The sequence below is a fragment of the Lathyrus oleraceus genome, chromosome 1 (assembly GCF_024323335.1).
Source record: "Lathyrus oleraceus cultivar Zhongwan6 chromosome 1, CAAS_Psat_ZW6_1.0, whole genome shotgun sequence".
NCBI classification, from domain to species: Eukaryota; Viridiplantae; Streptophyta; class Magnoliopsida; order Fabales; family Fabaceae; genus Lathyrus; species Lathyrus oleraceus.
Genome location: NC_066579.1, coordinates 52,646,144 through 52,655,504, shown reverse-complemented (window position 1 = coordinate 52,655,504; position 9,361 = coordinate 52,646,144). Strand labels below are relative to the sequence as shown.

The 9,361-nt window shown below is 31.6% G+C and overlaps 1 pseudogene; it reads left to right on the top strand.

Annotated features, from left to right (window-relative positions):
• Window positions 1-6,438: 6,438 nt before the first annotated feature.
• On the top strand, window positions 6,439-7,318 carry LOC127103390 (NDR1/HIN1-like protein 10; annotated as a pseudogene).
• Window positions 7,319-9,361: the final 2,043 nt, after the last annotated feature.

Here is a 9,361-nt window from a genome sequence, read left to right as displayed (position 1 = left end):
ATAAATATGACAAGTAATCGTGTGAGAAAAATAAACAAATTAAAGGCGAAGTGAGAAATAAACAAATTAAAGGAGAAACGAGAAATAAACAAATTAAAGGCGATGCGAGAAATAAACAAATTAAAGGCGAAGCGAGAAATAAATAAATTAAAGGAAGTGTGAGAAATAAACAAATTAAAGACGAAGCGAGAAATAAATAAATTAAAGGTAGTGCGAGAAATAAAATAATAGTAATGCAAATTGAATTAAAAACCTGCTCCAAATCAGAGACTTGAATCTGATACAAACTTGAAATAAATCTGACTTGAAAGTAAAATGACAGCAAGATTAACTTCTATAATACGGTGCTTCAAACCTGATTACAACAATGGTGCAATAATCCTCCGATGTGAAGAATTATTGCTTTAACGGTGTGATTTTATGGCCTATGCTGCAATTAGACTTGGATACCTATAACTAAAGACCTAAATCCTATTTATAGTGTAAAAATGCCTCGGAGGTTACATAACAATTTCAAAATTCATGTGGAGAGAAAATCTCTAGTCATGGCCTTTTCCTAGCAACCACCATTGACTGGGCGCAGAATAGGAAGATGGCGTCCGCCATCTAGGCATGGCGTCCGCCATGTTCACAAAGTGAGGAAAACGTGGTCTTGTAACCGTTGAAACATGGGTGAAAGCCTACACATCATGGCTACCCACATGGCTAACGCCACGTGGAACACCATGTGTGTATTTTCCACTGAAAATCTCTGATTCTTGCTCTTTTCGCTTCCTTTTTCCGTGAAAGGATTTATTTAGGAAATGTACCTGAAAACAAGACAAAAGACAAGCATAACGTAAGAAAATAGAAATAAAACTATAATAATCATGTGCAATCCAAGCCAAATATGCAGTGTATTTCAGTGTTATTAACCCTTACGTTGCTTTTAGCCTTAGCAAGAGTCGAATCAGCCTTGTTTCCCTATAAAAAAGAAGTTATGATCAATGTCGGAGAATAATTCACGAGGTTACGAAACAAGAGTGTTCAGATACCTTGGGAGCTACGTGTTATGGGGAAGCTGGAGTAGTTTCTTCTTGATCAATGGGCGCAAAGATTTCAGTAAGATCATCAGAGACAAAGATCTTTGCGGTCGAAGAAACAATGCTCGAAGAAGGCTTCTTTGTCGGAATTTTCTTTTTCTTTCTTGCCGGAGTGGACAGAGTAGATGGTGGCACCTTCGCTGTAGGAAAAATATGGGAATGGGTGATGCCATCAGGATCCTCACTTTCGACAGAAGCCACCTCTTCAAGAACTTAAGTCATAAGAAACGTAAGAGGGTTACTGAATTAAAACATCATGAAACACTAAGACGCAAAATACTTGTAGTTTCAGATTTGTAGATGCTTTTTGATGTTTTGGAGGTTTGTTTGGGCTGGCGCAGCAACTGAAGCCCGCTTTCGACCCTAGAAAATAAATACAGAGAGGCATAGTGGTTGTTATTTTTTCTTCTCAAAGAAAGGAAAGGAAAAGGAGCAGTAGTTACATTTTTTGTTTGGGGATCTTCGACATCAATAGTTTGGTTTTTCTCAACGGGAGCATCGGTATTCGGCTGTGAAGTCGGTGTTTCGCCAACAAGGACAGAAAAAGCGTCGATCATGTTTTTGAGAAAAAGTGCACTGGGAAATATTGACGTTGATATTCTGACCACCACTTGTCAAAGTATTTGGTGGTCAGGAAGGATCGTTGAAATTTGAAAATAGGTAATTCGAGGCGCTGAGTCGACTTGTGAAATTTGAGGCAAGCTTTGTGACCTTCAAAGTTCAGTTGTCGACCAGCCCATACAATATCAGTAGGATGAGACACCAAAGACTTTGGAAGCATCTGGCTCATGCCAAATTATCGAGCCACCAAGTTAGGTTGATATCTCATGAATCCATATCCCTTCGACCCAACCTCTATCCTGAAGGACAACATCGTAGGAGTAAAAAATGCCCTCCACACAACACTCGACAGCGCTGCAGCTTGAGGAGTATCACAAGGAAAAAGGTTTTTAAACCATGTTGGGCCAAAGTTTAGATCCACAAATGGGGCCATACTTAGAACGAAAGAGGTGGCTTCGATGAACATATTAATATACTTCATGAAAAGGTGTTTGTTGGGGGTCTCCTGACAGGTCATTAAGGCAAGTCTTACGCCTTCTATAGGTCGATCCTGGTTCAAACGTATTATACGCTCCGACACAGGATATCCCAATTGATATTCGAAATTGGCGTTTAACCAGTATTGCAGCAACCACATGGGGCCAGACAAGTTTAATGCCTTTGAAGTGGAGTGGAAAATCTTTAGTTTTAGTGTCGCGAGCCCTAAAGAATGGTAAAGAGATGTTAGCATAAGTGTACCTAAAGAAACCTGTCGACCTTCATGGATTTGGATTTCCAGGATTATATAGCTCTTAGCTATCTGCACAAAGCCAAGAGAAAACACATAATACGAGAGCCAAAGAGTTAGAAAAGCAACGCGTTCCTCGTCAGACACTTCAATGGAGTCTTAATCATAGTGATCTTCAATGTAATTCTGAAAACTTGCACAATTGAAGGTAAAAGTGTTTTCCATCGAAAGAGTTGGGTCGAAGGTTTCGCCCATAGGTAAGAAACCAGCGATGGCTTCCACGTCAAAAAAGGTACACGTTAGCATACCACAAGGAAGTTGAAAGGTGTTAGTCGAACTTTCCCAGAAGTACATTGAAGCAAGCAACATACAGGGGTTTATTTGATGGGCGTTCCTCGAGATTTGGATGGCATTGAAAACACCAGCCATTTTCCATTGTTCCTGCCGTTTGTGTTGGACTTTGTTGAGCCAGGTCACATACTCTTTGTTACTAGGAGTGGGCATCGACCTAAAAACCCTGGCCTTTGGGTCCATGAACTTCAAGTCGATAGAACCATCTTTCTCAAAGGCCGGCGCAATAGCGGGAGTAAAGCCAGGGAAGTGTGATTGGACGTTTCTGGGTTGCATTTTTGTATCCGGATATGTCCCATGGAAAGCGATGAGTTGGTCAGCAATGACAAATGGAATGAGCATTTGGCGTTGCCAAATCCTTACTACAGCCTCGTTAGTGGGTGTTGGTTGAGGAATGGGTTTTATACTTTCTTCTTCAGTAAGTTTGAAAGCAATGAGGTTGTTACGAGTGTTAAAGGTGACTACATCTATAACATTAGCAGAAGAGCCTATCACAATGAAAGAAAGAAAAGTAATATAGCTCTGAAAGTTGTAGGAAAAATGCGCAAATGAAGAAGAAGAGAGAAAAAGCGGAGAATATGGAAGAGTGATATTTATAAGCAAACAAAATGGAAACCAAGAGTCATTCGATTGGCGACAGCTGTCCGATTTAGTTGTAATGGGAAAGTTAGTAGAGGTAGTTGAAAACCCACGACCTAGGAAGTAGCTGCAAATGCTGGAATTTTTTCCTTGGAAATCATGGCGCAGAAAGGTATCATCATTGTGAAGAACATCATCAACGATTAGACACCACGCCAAAATTTGGGAAAGTCAAAACACCAATTTTCTCAGTCGAAATGTCTCTTAGTCGAAACTGGACTTTTAGGGGAGAATTTGTTAGCCAGCAAATTTCGACTATGCCGAAGAAGAAAAATTTGAAGCAAGAGGAACGAAATCATAAGGGGAAGGGTCGAGAGGGGCGAACATAGTCGAAACGGTTCGACAATAAAAAAGGACCTAAGCCAGGTCAAAAGGAGGCCGATGGGGGTGAGCTTGTCGAAGTCAAAAGCAAACATGCAAGGATTGATATAATTAGTTGAGCAGAACGTGGGGGAAGTTGCAAAAGACGTGGGTTTACAGACTCAGACGCGTGGCACATTGTGAATGGCCAACGACCATATAGTAGTTATTTTTTATTACTATTTTAGAAGATTTGATTTCTAGTTCAAGGGGGTTGCATTTGTAACATTGCAAAAGGAAAACACTCAAAGTATCAAGCATCTAAGAGAAAAGACTTCATTCTTGCAAAATGTATACTTGTTTCCACATTTATCTTCAAGCAATTTGACTTACCAAGTTATTTTATCTGCTTTGTTATTTACGTTTTTATCTTGATTTTGTCCATCTATTTTTCTTTGCACCTATTTACAAGCATTTTTTTACATGTCATTTTTCTTAGTCCAAACACTTCACCAAAACACACCATATACTTAGCACTTAGTCTAGGGTTTTGTAGCTGATCCTACAAGTAAACCTCAATAGGAAGGCTAAAGATTGTTCGCGCGAAAACCACGTGCGGACAATATCTTAAGTACTTCATCTTCTTCTCCATATATTTTCGTCCTTTGTTCGTGAACAAGAAGACTACTTTACAACTCATCAATAACCATCATGTCCAAATTGTTGGATTCTTCGATTGAGCATACCACATAATTAAATTTTGAGACCAATGATCTCAAAGTCTTCTTGACGATGATTGTTTGAATCATACTTTAACCACAAAATTTCATTATGTTAGCAATGGATAAAGTATGAGAAAGATAACTATTAATTGTTTCTCCAAGAATCTCTAAATCCATATATAAAGCTTGTGGTTGTGGCCTTTTAGTTCCATTTGAATCCTGGACTTTTTGATTCATTGAATCCCATATATTTTTGGATATGTTCTTTATGAGGATTGTTTCAAACACATCATGAAAAATTGCTTTGCAAATAAATAATTATTTGTCTTCAAATTCTTCAACTTTTACTCTTTAATCAATTTGTGTTGTGCCTCTGTTGACTCTACTCCCCGTTAACATCGTCCAATAATCATAGTTACCATCAAACACTAATAGACTACAAGAAAATACTATTATCATATATTTTTTTCATTCTTCTAAATTTCTTCTACTTAAACGAAAATTACAATTTTTTTCTTGATACGCATATATTCACCAAGCCTATTTCTTTTATACTCACTCACTATGTATCAGACTCTAATAATAGAGGTCTTATATCAGTTATTAAAACTGATAACTATGATACTGGTTTTACGAGAGAATATCTTGTTGCTATTGAAAACAAAGGGTTGGACTATATATAGCCTTACACATGATTCCAAAAGAATTGAAAGCGCAAACTCTAAATCAACCACATTTTACCAGGCTTGTAATAGGAAGAATATGTCACACACAAAAAAAACCTTAATCATACTTCCTAATAAATAGAAACAAGTTAAACATAAATAATAATAACCACAGAACAATTGACAATAATAAGTTAAAAAATCTGTTTGCAAATTCTGGAAAAAAAAAACCGATATTAATAAAAAAGTGAAAAGCCTAAAATTTTTAATAAAATATCAATTGACATATAAAATCCATTTAATATAACATTCTATCTCTTAAAATTTTATTTAAATCTGATTAATAGCAGGTTCTATCAGTTTGACTTTACTATTATTTTAAAGGATGAAGTTCAAAATCTCTTGTACAAATAAAAGTTCAAAATCTCTTGTAAAGTGATCGTATAATTGTTACTATTTGACTTAAAATTAATTTAACAATATCCCAATGATTGTTTTTCTAAAACATTGCATCCAAAACAATATTGTCCAAAGTTGCAACTTGTAAAATGAAAACAAAAGAGTTTGAAAGCCGCATAAAAAGAAAAATATCATTCTACTTATTTTGACAGCCGCATATAGGGAGAGGAGTTTCAAACCGTGTTGTTTCTTATAACAAAACTTAATTTTGATTTTCTTAAAACATTATTAACTTAGTAATCTTATCTTTTATTTATATAAGCATCTTAGCCTCATATATCATAGCATTTTGCTAGAAAAGGAATTAAACAACACAAAATTATTCCAATAAAGTCTTATATATATATATATATATATATATATATATATATATATATATATATATATATATATATATATATATATATATATATATATATATATATATATATATATATATATATATATATATATATATATATATAATATTTTATATTTCAGATTTAAACAATATTGCATGAATGTTTTTGAGATCATGTAAGGTGAATTACCGCACATAATCTCAAAGTTTTAAAAATTAAATTATAGATAAATAAAATTTTATAAATTATTTATCAAATTTAATTGTGATTAAATAAAAAAATGATTTATTTTATCATAATTAAATTATAATTAGGGTGGCTCTAATTACAAGCATCTTACATGCATGCTCATTATACCCTTGTTAGTGAAGTCATTGAAGAGTTCTGGGTTCAAAAGTCAATGCCTCAATGTATAACTATAATGTACCTTTTTCAAAAGAAATTTCCTAGAAAAGCTAAATCAAAATATACTCTTGGTGTTATTCTTTTTTATTATTATTGTTTTTGGTCAACCATAAAATAAAAATTCAAAACAAAATATATACATAGCTTTATCTTCTCTGTAGTATCATTACAACGAAACCACATAGAAAATCTTTAGCAACACACCATGCCCCAAAACCCATCAACTTCCACTCTTTATAAACACACAACTTTGTACCATACATTCATCAACATCCAAACTCATCATCACAAAATAACTCAAACCTCGTTAATATGTCTTGTAAACCTGGTTGGGTTGGAACCTTTATGTGCCTCTATTGCACAATCTACACCATCATTTTCTTTTTCATTCTTCTCTCTATTATTTTCTGGATAATAATCTCCCCCTCTAGCGTGAAATTCCACGTAACCGACGCAACTCTCACCGAGTTCAACCTCACAAACAACAACAATACATTATATTACAATTTCAAACTCAACGTCACAGTCCGAAACCCCAACAACAACATCATAGTGTATTATCGAAGAATCGCCGCGAATGCTTGGTATAAAGACAATAATTTTGGTTACGTGAGTTTGACACCTTTCGACCAAGGACACAAAAATACAACATTTCTCGGACCAATTGTGTTTAATGGAAATACTAAGATCAAACTAGGGCGTAAACAACTTGATGAGTATAGCGAAGAGACGCGTCTTGGGATTTACAAGGATTTGGCTGTTGATTTTGATATTAAAATTAAAGCTAAGTTTGGAAGCTTTTATAAGAGTGGACGGTTTAATACACCGGTTGTACAGTGTCGTCGATTGAAAGTTCCTTTGATTTCTGCTAACTCATCATCGTCATCATCATCAACAACATTTTCTTTTAGTGAGAAAAGATGTAGCAGTGCTTCTTTCTTTACAGATCGTGATGCAAATGCAGGAGCTTGATATGTATAATGAATAATTATTACAATTTAATTATGTATACTGTTTTTATTCACTTTAATTACATTCAATCTACAATGTTTTACATTCATATGGATATAACCAAATTATGTTTGTTGTATATATATTATTTGAATATAAATACAAGTACTATATGTGTTTATTTTTATGAAATGATGTTGTTTAGTTATTTCTTGCCTTCTTTCTTTATTATAAAATATTTGGTTGGACTTTATTCTATGTTATAAAATCGGTTTGACATTGAGCGTTACGTTAATTTCAACTTTGATGACTTGTTGAATTCACACATTAACCAAAAGACTGAGAAAGTGAGAAAATAAGAAGGGTAATGTGTTTGTAGGTTCAGCAAAAAGGAATCGGTATGTCACGTATGTGTGTTTAAAGCAAGAGGAATGTTTCACATTGACACATCCAATATAGACTTAAGAAAACTAGATGCAAGCATTATTTGAAAATTTTATTCGAATAACCTATTTTTTTCAAATAAATATATCTATTTATTAAACTATTTTTTAAAGTAACCCATTTTAAAAAAATCAAAATAAAGTAGACGTCAATCCAATTATCGTATCTGTATAACACATAAGAGGAGACAACAATCCAATTGACGATAGTGCACAAATATGTAGGAGAGAAAATGTATTATCTTTCATGTATGTTTGTACATTGTCGCCAATTGGATTGACACATTCTTTTATGTATTGTATACAAAGATCACTTGGATTAACGTCTCATTTATATTAAAATATTTTTTTATTTAAAAATGGATTGTTTTAAAAAAATAGATGAAAAAATGGGTTAATTTAAATATTTATTTGAAAAAATGTGTTATTTGGATAAATATTTCACATCATTCTAAATAAAGCTACATAATATTTTTTTAAGGTTATTTTTGACAATACAAATATGTTTTAATACAAAATAATTTAATAATAAATATAATCTTTGAAATAATTTTTATAATTATTATTATATGAAAATCACTTACAAACTATGCATATAAAGTTTTTCTAAAGCATTATAATATAACCTTTTTTTTAAAATTATGCAAATACATTTTCTCTATTCTCAAAATAAACTTCATTTGATTATATTATCAATTTAAATAAAATAGTTAAAAAATATTTATTAATAATGATTATAAAAATATAAGACAAATATTTGTCACGAATAATAATAAAGAAAAGAAACACATATTTATTATTGATTAATATATAAAAAATGTGATATAAATATAAATAATTGATTCATAAAAATATAGACAACAAATATTTGTTATTAATTAATAAAGAAATGCATAGGATTTTTTTATTTCATTTATACATAAAAAACATGGGACAGACATATGTCATTATAAATATTAAAAAAAAGTACTCTCTTTACAAAAGTAAACTTCATTCGAATCTATTTTGTCTTTCAATATAAAACTATAAAAAATATTTATAAATGACTATTATTAAAATACATATTAAAATTTGTTAACAGTAATTATAAGAAAATATGCAACATATATTTTAACTAATACATAAAAATATTTATGTGACAAATATTAATGCAAGAAAAATATTTGTTACTGATTAATATAAATAACACATAACAAATATTGTTCAATGCTACATAAAAAAAATATGAAACACGCATTTGTTATATATATATATATATATATATATATATATATATATATATATATATATATATATATATATATATATATATATATATATATATATATATAAATTAAATCCCTTTTCAAATTAGCAATTTCACTTGAGAGCGTTTTGTCAGTAGAAATGATATATAAATAACAAATATTTATCAATGATTATTATAAAAAAAAACAAGAGATAATTCGTTAACATATATTTGTCTCATATATATATATATATATATATATATATATATATATATATATATATATATATATATATATATATATATATATATATTGATGCTCCCTCTCTCTCACTTATATTAGTTCATTTTTTATCTTCTTTTCTCTTCCTATTTTTTTTATTGAAGTCAAATAGAAATAAGTTAATTTGTGACATCGGGTTACAAAGTGAAGAAGAACCATATTTGAGGACAAGCGCAAATTTGTCTACGGATTGTTGTTTCAATT